Source organism: Lonchura striata, chromosome 11, assembly GCF_046129695.1.
Source record: "Lonchura striata isolate bLonStr1 chromosome 11, bLonStr1.mat, whole genome shotgun sequence".
Classification (NCBI taxonomy): Eukaryota; Metazoa; Chordata; class Aves; order Passeriformes; family Estrildidae; genus Lonchura; species Lonchura striata.
The window spans coordinates 16,743,939-16,760,047 of record NC_134613.1 but is presented as its reverse complement, the minus strand read 5'-3'; the positions used below and the strand labels follow the sequence as shown (position 1 = coordinate 16,760,047).

The following is a 16,109-nucleotide window of genomic DNA, read 5'->3' as shown; positions in this document are numbered from 1 at the left end:
TTTCAAGTCGCACTTTGCTGGCAGAGCAGCGTTTAAAGCCGGGGAATCAGATTCCAAGCGTGGCTTTGCATCTCTTTTCTGCTGGGAGCATGGTGCAGGGCTGGCAGTGGGGATGGGAGCTTTATTAGGACTTTGCTTATGATGCGGAAAAGGAGTTAGGGGAGGGAAAATGGGGGAAGAAGGAGGTGAAAAAAATCCCAAATTGCCATTTCCCCATCAGTGGTGGCCCAGGAGAGATTGGCACTGATTCAAGGGGACAGGCTAGCCTGAACCCTGGTGCAGAGCAGTAAGGTCCATCAAACCTGGGGTCTGCCTTGTTTTTAGCCTGGGGTTGTATCTCCTTGTTCTGCTCTACCCCGCCTCGCTCTGTTGAATCCTTCACACAAGAGGTCTCTGGGGCCCTGTTTGGAAATGAAATGCTGTTTTAGCAGCTCCCATGGCACAGATTCCCTGGGAGAGATGGCAGGGCCAGCTTTGCTGCCCAATAAACACATCGGCCCCAGCACTCAAGGCAACCAACTCCCTGTCCCTGTTCAGAGAAATATTTGCTGGAGATGAGCTCTTGTGAGGCATCTCTGCAGCCAAGGTGGAAGTGCAGGGACATATAGCAATTGTGTAGTTCAGTATAGTATCAATGTCTTGTATTGCTGGAGGTGGAAATATTTAACATCTCATACAAGTGACATGGTCCCAAAAGATTTCTTTGGCCGGGACAGGCATCAAAATAGGGTTTAGTGGAAATGTTCAGCTCCGGAGCAGGTGCTGCTTGGCTTCTATTTGTAGACTAGAAACTCAGAGCAGAGACTCGTAACAGCACTTCTTTTGATGGAGATGGGTCAAGGAGAAAGAAAGCTGGAAGCGAGCCAAGGGCAGGAATCTGGGGCGAGGTTGAATCAGGACGAAGTGCCAGCGCTTTGGACCGTCACTTGGGCAGGACTCACTGTTCTTGCCATATCCTCCCTGGAAACGGCTCAGCTTCCAGCACTGCAGCTGAGGCCAGCCTGATCCAAAGGACACCCCGAATCCCATCTGCTCTCCCCACACCGCCCATTCCTAGTGGGTGGGTATTTGCAGTGAGAACACCAAACTGCCCCTCTGCCTGGGTTTGTTCACGGAGGGGCAGTTCCTTGCCTCTGTCAGAATGCCAAGGGATAGAGTACATCCATCTTCTTCCTCTCCCACGAAGGCACGTCTCATTTTTGCAACATGCTGCCACAAGGGCCAGCCAGCCTTAAAGCAGCCCAGGACAAAGTCCTGTCCCTGAAGGATGAAATGTGTCTCTGCAGGGCAGGTAGCTCAGCGTACCTCCAGTGGTTGAAGAAGGCAAGCGGTTGCAAATGTTATCATTTTGAGAGCAAGCTCTGAAACATCTCCCACGTTGCCTGCCTGTCTCTGGAGCCCCACACAGCTGCTCTGTGGGTGGAAGCTCTGTTTTTCGTGTGCCCCCCTGAACTTTATTTTTTGCTATTTTTCTCTGTATGCTGCTTAGATGAATCCTCTTCAGTGCCTACAGCTTATTCCAGGGCTTTACTGAGGATCTGACCAACACATGTAGCCTTACTCCAGGGCATGGTTCTTGAAGAAACTAAATGGGTAGGGCTTCTTTTTAGTCTAGTGGCTGTAAAACCAAACATCCCAAATCCCAACCTGCAGATGTGCTGTGCAGATAATGCCTGTGCCCCATTGGAGAACAAGAGCTCCCCTTGAAATCCCCCAGCCTCAGATGTGGCAGCGGGAACGTGGGCAGGAACATGTAGGTGTTGGCATGTGCAGGCAGGAACACGTGTGTGCCAGGACAAGTGTGCCCATCTCTGCAGACACAGCCCCACGTCTGTCTCTGCACCAGCCCCTCTGGTGCACTGGCTTCAAAAGTATCTTCCCCACACCTGCCTGAAATGAGGGTTTAGGGGCATAGGGTTGATGGTAAATTAACCAGTGGTAAATGGAGGGAAGCACAGTAGATGGGTTTAATGGGGAGATCCATTTGGGATGCAGCAAGAGAAGGTTTCCTGATGGAACTAACAGAAGGAGCTAGAAAAGGGAGCAGTGTGGTAGATACGGGTGTGAGATCAAAGGCTGTGACAGGGCCAAGAGTGATGAGAGGTGGGAGCCAGGAGCAGTTTGTGTTCCTTGGTGTCGAGCAATGCTGAGGAGAGTGAAGGAAAAACACTGGCTGCTCTGAACAAAAGCCACTGAACAGGGAGATGGGAATGGCACAGAGGGGACAAAGCAGGAGACACAGAGCAGCCAGCACCACGCACGGGTGTGGGTGGCTTTCCTTGCTGGGTAAAAGATGGGCTGCAGAAGGGGGCTTGCACCCAGTGAGGATGTGCAAGCTGGTCATGGCCCATGACAGCGAGCCAGCACAATGCCACAAGTTTGGGGCACAGAGTGGCTTTAGGAAAAAGAAACTGTCACAATGACAAGGGGGGTGTTTCCCCAAAGGTGGCCAGTGTTTCCAGGATAGGGAAAAGGAGCTCCACACCTGTGTTGGAAGAGCTGAGTCATTTTTCCAAACACCACGTTAGGCCGATGCTGGAGTTTGAGCACAAGCTGGGCAGTAACACAAGCCTGGGCTGGAATGCCTGCACAGCATCCCTGAGCTGCACTGGGCCTGCAGCTCATCCTGCAGCACTGGGACTCTGCAGGGTCCGAGGGGAAGGGAACAGCTCTGGCTGTTGAATTTGGGTTCTCCTTTCACCCATCCAAGCATCCACCTTCCCTGCAAGGACAGCTGAGACCCAAGGGCAGTTTAGGCCCTTGCTATCATTGCTGTTGGTCAGAGCCTTTTCTTAACAATACTCTGGCACCTCCTTACATGAATCTGGGTTTTGTGATTGATGACAAGCAAAACTCTTGTCCAAAAGACCATAATGTTTGCTTGCAACCTCATTGCTATAGTTACAGAGGTCCTCAGGACACCTCTGAAGTAGGTCACCATGGACTCCATTTTTTCTGTGTCTCCCAGTGCAGCACAGATCCAGAAACAGAATGCACCCACCACAGTCCAGCTGGGCATCGCCCTGGCACAGCCCAGACTGTCTCAGGGAAGGCCAGGCTGGAGAACTGCCCTCCAGTAACAGCACCCAAGGGTACAAAGGGCTGTCCTGCACCTGGTCACAGGAAACTTCTGTTCCTCACGCAGCCCCAGTGCCAGCTAATGGTGTTCCCCAAGTCAGGGCTCCCTTCCAGCCTCCTGTCTCCCCATCCCCCACCTCCTTGCTGGCTCCCTCCCCCCTTTCCCCCAGTGCCTCTCCTCCTGCTTTGCATAATTTTCCATTTTCAGTGTCCCCTTTTCTTTTTCTCCTCTCCATATGGTGCGTCCCCCTCTCTGCCTGGCGCAGGAGCCATCCTTAACAAGCTCGGCAAAGCCCTCTCTCAGGGGCTGCACATGAAAGATGCTCTGTAAAAACAGAGGCTGGGATGGAGCTCCCCCTTTTTTCCCCCCTTGATTTATATGGGGCTGGGATGTGGGAACGTTTCTGGGTCGCATTTTAGAGCCGCCGGGTGCTTGTGCCTGTTCTCTCCAGCCATTCAGTGCAGACCCCTAAGGCCAGCTCGTCCTCAGCCTTTGATCTGCAATGCAGAAAGAGCATCCAGGGCAACTTTGTGCCTCTCATCCAGCCCCTGCCCTCATTTGGGCTGGCAGGGAGGGATGCCCTGTCCCACCACACCGGGGAGAGGCCATGGCCTTTCCTCTCAGTGTCTGGTGGCCTTTTCCAGCTGGCTACTTTGGCTCCCTCCCACATCCCTGGCACCATGAGGACCTTCCGACTCATGAGGTCCAAGGCACTGGGTCATGGTGAAGCAGCAGGTCGTGGGATTTGTGATACAGGGATTCTGCACATCTGAACTCACCCCTGCCCTTCTCCAGCTCCACTGCACATAGTGGCCAGTGAGCACCCAGGGGTGCCTGGAGGGTGCTGGGGCTGAGCAAAGGGTGCTGGGGCTGGCAACGCCTGCCCAGCATTTGATGGGTTAAGCCAGTCTCTAGCTAATTTCTCCCAGCGGCTCCCCTCCTCCTCCTCGTACTTCTGTATGCAGCAGGCAGGGCCTCAGCGCAGGTTCCTGCACTGAGCTGTTGCCAGGGGAGTAGTTAGGCGAGTCTGAGCTATGTGGGGAAAAGGCCCGGGCTGTCAAAGTGTCTGAGATGAACCATAGCCCGGTCCCCCTGCAGCTGGGCCCAAGCATGCATCAGCCCTTGTTTGGAGCCTGGGAATGGCAAAGCCCAGGGAGGTTCAAGGGCAAACTTGCTATTCATTAGTCAGGGGTCCTTGACGTTCCCACTCTCTGTCTCCCTTCTTCTTCTTCTTCTTCTCTTTTCTGTCCCTCTTTTGACAGATTCCTGGGTGCTTTTGGGGAAAACTCCCCTCCTCCTCCTCGCCCCAGCAAAAGCCCTCCACATAAACTTCCCCAGCAGACAAGGCAGGAGGACAATAACGTCAGGGCCACGATGCAAACGAGAGCCAGCGGAGCAGCCGCATCCCCCGGGTGTCCTTTCTCCCCGGCCCTTCCCGCGCTGCTGCGGGAGGCTCAGCCGCCGCATTCATTTCGCTCATCTTGCCCATCTCCGATGTTTTATTATCTTGATGCTTGCAGGAAATTGTAACTTGAGATAAGGAAAATGTCAGGCGCCTTCTCCTCTCTCCTGTAGCCCAAAGCACCGAGAAGTTGCTCCGTAGGAAATGTAAACGCTTGCCCAGGTGCAGAGGATGAGCACGAGATGGAGGGAGCCTCGAGAGGCCGTGCGAGCATCTCCGTCAGGAGATAAAACTCGCGGCGTAGGCGTAACACGGAGCCTCCCTCCCGCCCTGCCGAACAGAATATTTCATAGCTCTTAGAAGCCGAAGCTCCCTTGTAATTATCCAAAGCAAACAGCACGTGTTATTAGTTTAAAATGATTTTTTTTCCCCCCTCCCCGGGCCCCTGGAGCAGAATGGAGGTGTAATTGTGCTAAGGAGTTAGCAGGGGAGAGCACAGCTTTTGGTCACATTCAAGTTGGAGGGCTTGAGCCAGGGAGGCTGGTATGAAAGGCGGGTATTTGCATAAGCAGCGTGCATCCCTACAAAAAAGAAAGATATCAGGGGCTTGCAAAATTCAATCAAGGCTGGGAGGGAAGAAAAAAAAAAGAGGGGGGGGGTGGAAGGGAGGGGGGAAAAAAATTGACAGTGAAAAAGGTTTTTCTAAGTAACACCCTGTCGAGATTAAATTGTCCAGAAAGTTTCTCCGTGTGAGCCGGTGAAGCGGAGGCTGGGCTGAGGGCAGGGGAGGAGCAGGGTCCCTCCTTCCTGGCCTCAATAGGGGACAGGAATCTGATTAGGCAGAGCGTTCTGCATCCATTTACCATTATTTGAGCTTTTTTTTTTTTTTCGCTTCCCACCGCCCAGAATTGCTGTGGCAGGGCAGTTTATCAGCATATAAACCTCAGTGCTGGCTTTGTAAGGGCACAAGGAGGCAGAAGAGCAAGTGTTGGGGCAGAGGCTGAGCTATAATTTCAATTGTTTATTCAGCTTTAAAAAGAAAAAAAAAAGATGGACAGTAAATCCACAAAATCCACACACAGAGGGATGTCTTCCCTGTGCAGGACATTTGGGAGGGAAGACAGTGTTGGGGCTGGAACTGGGTCCTGGTGAAGCCCTATTTTTGCAGGCACCCTTAGCGCAAGGCTGAACTCTGCTCAGAAAGTGCATGCAGGAGATTTGAGGTTTCCTGAAGCTTATGTCGAATCAGTTGGGTTGGTCTGGCCCCTCCTGCCCTCAGTTACTGAGTGCCAGAAGTTTCAAGCCTACCAGGCAGGCAGAGGGTGATTTCCAGTCTGAGTTGATGTTGGGCACCAACAAGCACCCCCTCTGTCCACACTACAGAGAAGCTTCTCTGTAGGCCAAAGCAAGCTCAGCCTGTCCCTGCCCAGGACAGGGGACTTTACCTGCCAGGTAAAGCCTTTCCCCTTCAGGAGGCTTCAGCTGCCTCCTCCAGTCCTGGGCTCGTGAAAGCACCCACCATCATTCAGATCTCATCTGTCCTAACCTCAACATCCTTTCCAGGCTTGGGGGAACATTTGGGATGACTCCTGATCTCACATGGGATAAAGAAGTGCTGAGCCTTGGCTTTTTGCAGCCTGGGTCTCTCTAAACACACACAGTATGGGGTCTGTCCTCTCAGTACCCAGAGACAAACACAGGCCATGGTTCTTCCCCAAACCCAAGCACATGGGGTGGGTTTGGCTTCTGCCTCTCTTAAGTTTTAGGCTTGCTTCAAAGTTGCAGAAGGGAAGGGATTTTCCTTGGATTTCCATCAAGTGCTTTATGAATATTGCAATAAAGGGGTTACAGAAGATCTATTTTTAAGAGAGAGAAAAAATACCCATGAAAATTGCAGCCTGGACCCCAGAGTGTAGAGTATTTGCACAGTTCAAAGAGTTACGGTGGTTCATCCAGTCACAGCCTGGGAACGTCGCGGTGCGACCTACAGCAGATCACATGCCGGCTGCTCCCAGGGCGGCTCATTAGAGAGCCACACAGAAGATTTATCTCTTAAAATGGGCTTGCAAATATTTTATAAAATTTGCAATATTTTATAAAATTACAATTTGGTGCAATAAAAAGAATAAATTAACCAGCTGATGGTTCCTTTTGCAAGTGTACTCAAGGATTTGTTATATTAGTCTTTACTCCTTCCAATGTAACAGTTTATGGGCAAAGCAAAGGGATGATAGGAAAACCTTGGGACTGGTTTGGGGGGATAGGGGAATACACACTCAACATGGATAAAGTGTAAAGGAAATAGATGAAAAACAATCAGAAAAAAGGGAGGAGAACGTGCTGCAAGGTGCGAGGTGTGTGGGGAAAAACACAGGAGGCGTGGGGAAAGCAGAGAAGGGGACTTTGGCTGAGCGTCACAGCTTCGGCTCCAGCTCGGTGGCTTGGTATCACTTTCTCCAGTCAGGCAAGGGCGCTGAGGGCAGGGAAAGTTAACACGAAGATTAAAACATCAGAGGGCTGTGCCTTTAGTGGCTCTGACATGCAGAGTAATCCCATGCCCCAAAGCCTAGGGAGGAAGGACGAGCCGTGAGCCCTCCCCTGGCTGGCGGTGTGCGGGGCAGGCAGAGGTAGGGATTGAGGAGGGTGCAGGGGAAGCTTGGCATCTTGGGGACTACAGTTTTCCTGGTAAGGAAGAGGGTAAGGTGGTCCAGAGCCATGAGAAACATGTGGTGGGGAGGGAGAGAGGATTGGAGTTCTCTTCCACCAGGGACAAGTTGGTCTGTTCTCAGCCAAGTGCTACTGGACCATTTCTCTGACAGAGATCATAACCACTCCATTTTTTTTCTTTCCTTCCTAGATCCCAGTGAGAGGACAAGGGACTTTTGAAGCCTGTGAGTTCCTTCTTCCAGCTGGCTACCACCTGCCTGGACTTGCCATCTGACTTCTCCGAGTTTCTCCAGGAGGGTCCCAACCTGCTTCTCCATTGGTCTCAAAGAGGAGTCAGCTTTGTCTCGTGAACACAGTGGATTTCTGGACTTTGAAACACAGCGGTGCAGCCATGGGGAGGGAGCCAGGGCAACACAGGGAGCCAAGGGATCATCCCACATCACTCCTGTATGTTGCCTTCAGTGCCCTCAATACCCCAGAGCAGGACCAAAGTGCTTAGGCAGAGAGGCCTGAGCCAGTCACTGTCTCACCTGGTGAAATACCAGGTGTGTGAAGTTAGGAGGGAGCTTTTGGCCCCCGGCTTTGCTCATGGAGCAGAGCTCAGCCCTTGCTGCTCTGGATCCCTGGGTCTGTGGAGCTGTGGGAGTGCAGCCTTCCCAAAGGCACTGTGCTTGGGGCCCAGAGGACCATGAGATTTTCCAGGCCAGGCAGCCCTGCTGGTGTTGTACTGCACCCTCTCTGTTCCTGTACTGCCTGTATTCTCTCCCATTCAAATCCTCCCAACCCCATGCACTGTTGAAAATAAACTCTCTCTTTTGCAAAAGTGAGCGTGTGATTTGGTGCAGTCTCGAGATGGAGGAGGCAATGGGCACAAAATAAACCCAGGCAAATCAACAGGGAAGCGGGAGCAGCCGAGAGCCATGCAGCCAGGCTGCGCCGTGCCCCGCATCAGGCACATTTCCCTGAAAGCCCGAGCGAATCCCTCGCCGCTCAATGATCTTTATTTGGTCTGAACCCCGTCTGGGAAGTAACCGCTAAACCCAATGCAAACAGACCCCCGTGAAAGAATATAATGAATATGTCTCTCAAATGATTTGGAGCCCTTCTGCCTGCAGAGCAGGGTTCCCCATTGTGCCCCGCTCCCGGCGTGCTCGGGGCAGGCTGCGCGAGGTGGCCGCTTTCCCAGCTGAAATCCGAAAAAAGCAAACAATGGGTCAAGGCCGGCATTGTGCGAGCCCAGGCAGGCAGAAGGAGCGCAGCCCGGCATGGCCAAGTTCAAGGCTGGGCAGGGGGCCGGGCGCAGGGATGCTAATGGGGGCTGCGCGGGGGCTGCGGAGCAGGGGGGCCGGGGGGTCTGCGTGCTCTTACCCTGTGCAGCCCTGAGCACCCAAAAACCACCTTACAGAGAGGCAGCGATTGCCAAGTGCTGCAAGAGGTGCTGGATGGGGACACATTGGGAGGAATCTGGGTTGCTGGGGGGTTGATGGTGGTTGAGGGGCTGGTATTGCAGTGGGGGATTAGCGTGAGTTGGAGGAGAACTGATGCTACTGGGGGCAGACTGGTGCTGTGAAGGTGTTACAGGGGGAACTGGCGTTGCTAATGGATATGACTGGGGGAACTGGTGCTGTGGGGGGCTGCAAGTGGAGGTGATGGCACAGTGCAGGGCCCTGCTGGTGCAGTGGGCATCCTGGGGGCGATCTGGGCTTGAGAGCCTCGAAGAGGACACAGCTTCTTTGGGTCTGCCTGCCGCTCCAGGCCCGAGCAGAGACCCCCCCTACACCCCCTCATCTCCCCCGTCGCTCCCCCCTCCCCGGATGAAGTGTGCGGAGACAGGCGGAGCGGCCCGTGGAAAAACACCATGGAGGGCCTGCACAAAGGGGGTTTTATTCAAATTTGTTTAGAGTTTAGCGGATTTGCATGAAAAATGTGTGAGAAAAGCCGGCTCCAATGACCTCATCCCCAGCTGCCATTAATGTTCAATTAAGTGCTGAATAGTAGCAAAGGGGGGACCGGCCGGGACGTGCAGAGAATCCAGGCTCGGGCGCAGACTGTGAGAACCGGGCGGCCCCCCCGACCGTCTGGCCCCGGCCAGCCCCGACGGGGTCCCCCCGCCGCCGCCCCGCTCTGCACCGGGAGGTGCGCTGAGTCCGTCGGGTCTCAGCCCGTCTGGGTTATTCCCCGGATCAGTCGCATTCTGAAGCAGAGTGCTCCCCCGCCGCGTCCAAGGTGGGTGTTTGGAGGGGGCAATGCCCCCTCTCTGCGTTGCCGGGGCTGTTGTCACTCCCCCCGCAGCCCGCCTCGCCCGGCCCGAAGCCGCTCTCCGCCTGGCAGACGGTGTCAAAGCCCAAGTTCAAGTCCACGCCGAGGGGCTCTGCCCTGGGATTCCCAGCTCCTTTCCATCCTCCGCCTTTTGTTCGCTTCTGACAATTGCTCTTTATTTCTTACACACCCCCAGCCTCCCCCCCCGCACCCCCCTCCCTGCCCGCACTTGGCACCGTTTAGCTGTCTGCCTGCAAACTTAACAACCCCGGTTCTTGGTATAAGCACTCAAATTACCCTTCTTTCTACATATAAACACGGCCCGGGGTGTGCGGCTCTCCCCGGCCGCGGGGTCCCCCCGGCACAGCCCGGCTCACCCGCACCGACCCCGGCCCCGGCCGGAGGAAGTTTCTGCTGCGGGACACGGCAGGAGAACACGAGCCGAATACAGAACCCCCGCTCTGCGTGGCTCCCCCGGGCTAGCGCTCAGGTAAGGGAACACACACCCCATTCGCTTTTGGGGGGCTGCCTCTGCTTCGGGGCGTGATGACACAGCAGGTTTGGGGGAGTGATGGGGAGGGTGTCTCTCTGTAGGGGTTCCCACATACTCCTGGCAAAACCAGCCCTGCCTCGGGCACGCTGATGAGGAGCCCCGAGCCGACCTCCCCCGGGCGTGCGGACCCACCCCCGGCCGGGGTGCGGCGGGGACACTGCCTGGCGGGGGCAGTCGGAAAGCCAGGGGAGGTGGCCTTCCCAAACCTGCCTCTGCCCCGGCCTGCCTCTCTCCGCCCCCCTCGAGAGGGGAACACCCACCCGGGGAGCGGACCGCGGGCTTGGGGGGCCTTTGAGGGCCGGCACCCCCAGGGCTCCCGAGCACCGACACCGCCGGTCCCGCTGCCCTCCGGGACGGGGCTTCGGGGCAAAGCCCTCGCCGAGGGTCAGCGGCACCATCCCCGCTGGGTCACGCCTCCCTCTGCACAGGTGTGATGACATGGGGCAGGAGAGGCCATAGCGTGACCGAAGGAGGTGCTGACTGACCCCACAAATAAACCCCTTCCTCTTCCCGCTACCTGCGGTCGGCTAGTACTGGGATAAACTGGTCGGGACGGGGCGAGTCTGGGGGCCTCGGGCAGATTTAGGTTTTCGTCTGATTTAATTTTTTTCTAAGACAATTTCGGGTGAGGGAGGGGAGGGTAAACTCACATGTCCCTCCACTTCCCGGGGCTAAAACAGAGATAACGGATGGAAGGAGCAAGCGCACCTTCACCGGGGAAGTGAGCAAGGCTTGGGAGAGCGAGAAAGGAAAGGAGGGGGTAAGAGGCTGAGAAGGGACAGGGAGGAGGAGGGATAACGAGTGGGGACACAGGAGGGGATCCCCCGAAATCCGTCCTCGAGCCCAGCGCAGCGACGCGGGCGCCCTTCACCGGCGCCTCGGGGCGGGGCGGCCCCGCGGCCCGGGGACACCGGCGGGGCCGTGCCGAGGGCCGAGGGCTGTCACGTCGCATCGCGTCACGCAGCATCGTGTAGTATAATACGGCGCCATAAATGATAGCGGAACATAAGCATATACGTGTTCTGTATAAATGTATGGAATGGAGCGCATATACCGCTGTATTGCATTGCAGTCGGGAGTCGCCACCGGGTTTCCCCCCGCTCCCGACGCCCCGTGGGGTGTGGGGCGGTCGCGCTGTGCCGCGTCCCCGCCGAGGATGCGCTGGGGTGGCCGCGTCCTCGCTCCGAGAGCCGGGACGGAGCACTCCCCGCTCCGCAAAACAGAGCCCTTCTCTCTCACGTGCGTGTTTGAAAATAGCGGCGTGGGCGCACCCCGGCGCCGTGGGAGAGGCCGCGCCTTTTTTTTTTTTTTTTTTGGTGGCTATTTCAAAAACCCGCACTCGCAATGGTTCCAATGTCCGTCCCTTCCGTGGGCCCGCACGCGTGAATGTACGCACGGCTGCTTCTCCCCACAAGTGCCTGTGAACATCTCTCGCCCCCTCAGCAGAGGAACCAGGGCCGGCCCCTCCGGGGCACCCACCCGCGGCTCTGCACCCACCGGGGACTTCACACGGTGCCGGTGGACTCACAGAGGTCACATAATTGCTGGGGCTCAGCAACCGGGCAAGAGTCGGAGCCCTTGGAAGGAGGGAAAAGACTTTTCCCCCGGTCGGTGGGAAATCAAAAATATCCCCACGCGTGGAAGCAGTGAAGATTGGGCTCTGGGTTTGAGGAAAGTGAGACAAAATCGGGGGGAAAGGATGGGATGGAGGTGAAAAAGGAATGGAGAGTTGAAGGAGAGGATGGAGGGATGGAACGGGAGAAGGAAAGATGGAAGGATGGAGGGGAGAAAGAAGGATAAAGGGTAGAAAATAAATGGAGGGTGAAAAAGGAGGGATGAAGGGTAGAAAAGGAGGGATGATGGGTGTAAAAGGAGGGATATAGGTGGGATAAAGAAATGGATGGAAACGAGAGAAGGAAGAATATAGAGTGGGAAAAGGGGGAATGTAGGGTAGAAAATGAGGGATGGAGGGTAAGAAGGAGGAATGGAGGATGGAAAAGGAGGGATGAAGGGAGAAAGGAGGGATGAAGGGAGAAAGGAGGGACGGAGGGGGGAAGGGTACCGCGCCCCCGATTGGCTGCTTAAGCACAAAATCCGGAGGTGGGTTTGCGGGGTGGGGGCGCGGAGGGGCCGGGGAGTGCTGGGGGGCAGAGCTGGGTGCTCGGGAGGCTGCCGGCCCCCCTGGCAGCCATTTTGTGGCAGTACCTGCCTTGGTGCCAGGGCTGGGCGGTGGGGCCGGAGCAGAGCCCTGCCCGACCCTCCCCGGCCCGGCGGGGCGGTGAGGGGCGCGGGGGGGGGGGGTCTCCACGCCACGGTGGGAAACGTATTACCGCGCCCGCCACGCTTGCCCATTGACAGAGATAAACATGCAAATGAGTCTCTTTGCATGTCATTAGCATACAGGCAGATTGTGGGGGGAGGGGCCGCAGTGTGCGCACTGCAGCGTGCTTTAATGCAACACCCAAACAGCCATTGCGGGTCTCTCCCGCCAGCAGCACCTGCGGCTCCCCGCGCCCCCCGCCGCGGGCAGTGGGACCCCATTACCCCCTTGCACCCCCCGGCCCGCCGAGCCAACGCCGGGGCTGTCCCGCCGGGCACCCGGCTCGTCCAGCCTGCCGGGCACAAGGATACGCAGGGATAAATAAAGGCAAACCTGGGGAAGCGGCTGTTTTTGGGGCTCTTTCTGTGTTTTCACCTTTTTTCATGTTCTTTCACCTTGTGCAGGGAAGGAAGCGGGAGGGGAGCTCTCAGCCGCCGCCTCTTGCAGCCCCGCTCCCGCCACCGCCCTTAATTGAGTGGGTTGGGTGGAGTGGGGAAAGGGAGTGACAAAGCCGATGAATTTGGGGAGGGAAGGTGCAGGGGAATGGGTACCCGGGGTAGGGGATCCCCACGGCTGCCGGAGCTGGGGAGCGGCCGGGGTGCGCCCTGCGGGAGTGCATTTGCAAACGACGGCTGCGAACCTGGGGTCTGTGTCCGTCTGTGGACAGGGCTGTGTCCGCGACCTCTGCGAGTGCCGCCCCGTGCGTGCCCGCACACGCGTGTTGCATCCACGCCGTACGCGTGTGCCCACTCGGGTGGGTGTGTCACACCGGCGGCTCACCGTCCGGGGGTGTATGTGCGTGTCCCGCACACGCGTGTGTGCACCAGAGCGGAGGGTGCTCGCACACACCCCGGGCACCCTTCGGGAGCATTTCTCCCACGGGCGAGCACCGCACCCACGGCCAGGGGGGTGCGGGGAAAGGGATGAGATGGGGGATCCCTCCCAGCCGGGCTTCCCCTCCGTGCCGGCCGTCCTGCGGCCAGGGTGGCACCGCAGAGGGCCCGGCCGTCACCTCCCCGCGTTTTCGTTGAAGGGGGAACAGCTCTCCCGTCCCTGCGAGGAGGGCAGGCGAACAGCGTGCGACGGGCCGCGGAGCGAGGAAAACGCGTCCGAGTGGCAATTCAACCTCAGCGGGTAAAGGGGGGCACTCTCGGGCACCTCCGTGTGTCCCTCCGTCCCCCCCAAATTCCCCGCACGTCTGCGGCGATAGAGCGAGGAGATGCCCCAGCGCCGCGGGTGCGGGGCTGGGTGCGGGCCCCCGGCGCCCCTGGCAGCGGCAGCTCCCCGCTTGTGGGGACACGCTGGGGAATGAACCCCAGCCCCATTTAGGGGCCACTCGGTGGGGAAGCCACCCCCTTTCCTCTGCGTGCCCCCGAGACACGAAACAGCCCCTCGTCCCACACCTCCCAGAGCAGCGGCTCCTCCCTCTGCAAGGAAATCGGCTTTTTGGTCTCGCAAGTACACCCGATTTTTATTCTCGCAAAGAAACACACTTTTGACTCCTCCAAATAAACACGATAATTTTTTTTTTTAAATCTTGGAAATAACCCCGATTTTTATTCTAGGAAATAAGCCAGCTTTTCTCTGCCCCGGTGGTTTATTTCTGGCCGCGAATGACAAGGCGGGGAGAGGACGTGGGGTCGGACCGGGCAATGTTTTGGGGAGGGGAGAACCCAGACTCCGGAGGCGTTGAGAAATTAAATCGTCCTGGCTCATCTCCGTGTCCCACCACAGAGGAGATAAAAGCGCTGGCGAATTTGTTTTCTAACACAATTTTAAAAGCCCCGAGTATATCCTTTGCCCGTATGTCCTCGGGAGAGCGAAAATTCACAGAGCAGCCCCGTAATGAATTTTTTCTGCTGAAAATTCCTCCCAAACTCAGTTAATAGATTATGATTACAAATAATGCCGCCTTTTTTTTTCAGCGACTAAATATGCAATTGGATATTAGAAACACCGTTGCTTTATTATTATTATTATTGTTATTATTATTATTATTACTATTATTACTATTATTAGTAGTAGTATATTTTGTTTTGTTTGTAGTGGGGGTTTTTTAAGTTTGGGGGTTGGGGCTTTTTTTTTTTTCAAATAAATCTGAAATATAATTTTCTTAAGTTTAAGCAGCCTTTCAGAAGAGAACTCTGGATAAAATTCAGAGGTTCTGCCTTTTAAAACGACAAAAGTGTTAGGCGAAGGTTCTGGGAGAAGCCCCGTAGCACGGACAATGCCGAGCGGGGATGTCTCTGTCCGGCGTGTGCCACTTACGGAAATCATCCTTTTAATTTCAATCTCGAGTGAGAGAATTCCAAGAGTCTGAAAAAGTGATTTATGGAGACCTTGAGACCTGCGGCCGCTGAGGCGGCCCCGGCCACCCCGGCCCCGGCCCGTCGAGCCCCGAACCGGCTCTCCATCCCCCTGTGCCCGCTTCCTCCGGGATCAGGACGGCAGGGACAGCCCTGAGCTGCCGGGCAAAGTTGGCAGCGCTCGGCAGGATTGCTGCCAGGGCTGTGTGGGGCGCAGGGACCGGTCCGGCTCTGCGGAGCCGGTCCCGGTCTCGGTCCAGGGCTGTCACCGTCTTGTGCCTCCTACCCCGGGCACAGCCCTCGCCCGGGGCATCTCTGGCTCCGGCTTTGGGGCCAGCCACAGGCGGGGAGGAGGAGGGGAACGCGCTTAACGAAAGAGGGCTGTATTTCTGGCAGCAGGGCCGGCTCTTTGTCGCTAGGACCGGGCAGGGCGACCCCTGGTCTCTGCCACCCCGTTTCACCGTCGGGGCACGGCGGGGAGTCCACACCGTCCCCAGCACCGGGAGCAGCTCGCATGCCGACGAGGGCGGCGGAGGCTGACCGAGCCGCTCGATAGTCTTTAAAACAGCCCCTCGGCTGCACTGGCGTCCCCTACCCACGATTTCCGCGCACTGGCGGGTGTGTTTGTGTTGGAGTGGGTTTCGACCGGTGCCAAACCACGGCCCGTCCCCACAGTTTGGCCCCGAGGCTTGACGGCCGGTGCGGCGGGTGGTCGCAGCCCGGTAACGTAGGGAAAAGGAGGCGAGAGCTCGAGATCGGGCCGGACCAGGGAGGACCACTCCTCCCTCGGCCCGTCGCGACGTGGCCGGAGGATGCGAGGGGACCGGGCGGCGCCGCGCCCCGACGGCGGCCCCGCCCCTGTCCAGGGTCCTGAAACAGCCTGGGGCCGCCGAGTCCGCCGAGCAGCCGACGGGACGGGCCCGGGGCGGGGGGCGGCGGAACCCCCGGGGTGCGGGTGGGACCCCTCTGATGCGGGGAGGGACTCCTCGGGTGTGGGGCGGGAGGCGTCGGTGTACGGGGCGGGAGCCGGGAATGCCATCGAGGAGACGGTGGCTCTCACGGCGGCGAGACGGGCCGGCAGCTGTATGGCCGGCCAGCGGCCCCGACGGCGCGTTTCCATGCGCTATTCTTCCCCGATTTACTGCTTGTCACCGGCAGCTCAATGGGGGTCCCCCCGTCTCCGGGACCTAGGCTGCCTTCCCCCTCTCCCGCCCCCGCCGGGCCCGGGGCCGCGCGGAGCCGACCCCCCCTCCCCACCCCCCGGCACACCGCTCTGCCCGTCGGCCGCTCCCCTGCGCGGCTTCAGGGAAGTTCAAGAAGTTGCCTGGCCTCGCTCCCTCCGAGCAGAGCCAGCCCAAACACCAGCGCCTGCCCCGGAATATTTCACCGTCGGGCAGAGGGAAGGGAGGGGGGGAGAAGGCTTAAATCCACCCCCCCCAAGCCCCTCGGGCTCTAATCTCCCATGCATCGTTACAACTGTCCGCAGCGAGGCGGGGGAGGCCGGGCTGCAATTAGCTATAGAG

General features: G+C 57.4%; 1 long non-coding RNA gene across 2 annotated transcripts in view; it reads left to right on the top strand.

The window, feature by feature from the left end:
* LOC110474298 (uncharacterized) overlaps positions 1-7,971 on the top strand; it is a 40,266-nt gene extending 32,295 nt beyond the window's left edge. For both annotated transcript variants that reach the window (XR_004148744.2, XR_002466056.2), the window contains exon 4: positions 7,339-7,971. This is a non-coding gene — a long non-coding RNA (uncharacterized LOC110474298). The remainder of the gene's footprint in view (positions 1-7,338) is intronic.
* The last annotated feature ends 8,138 nt before the right edge of the window (positions 7,972-16,109 follow it).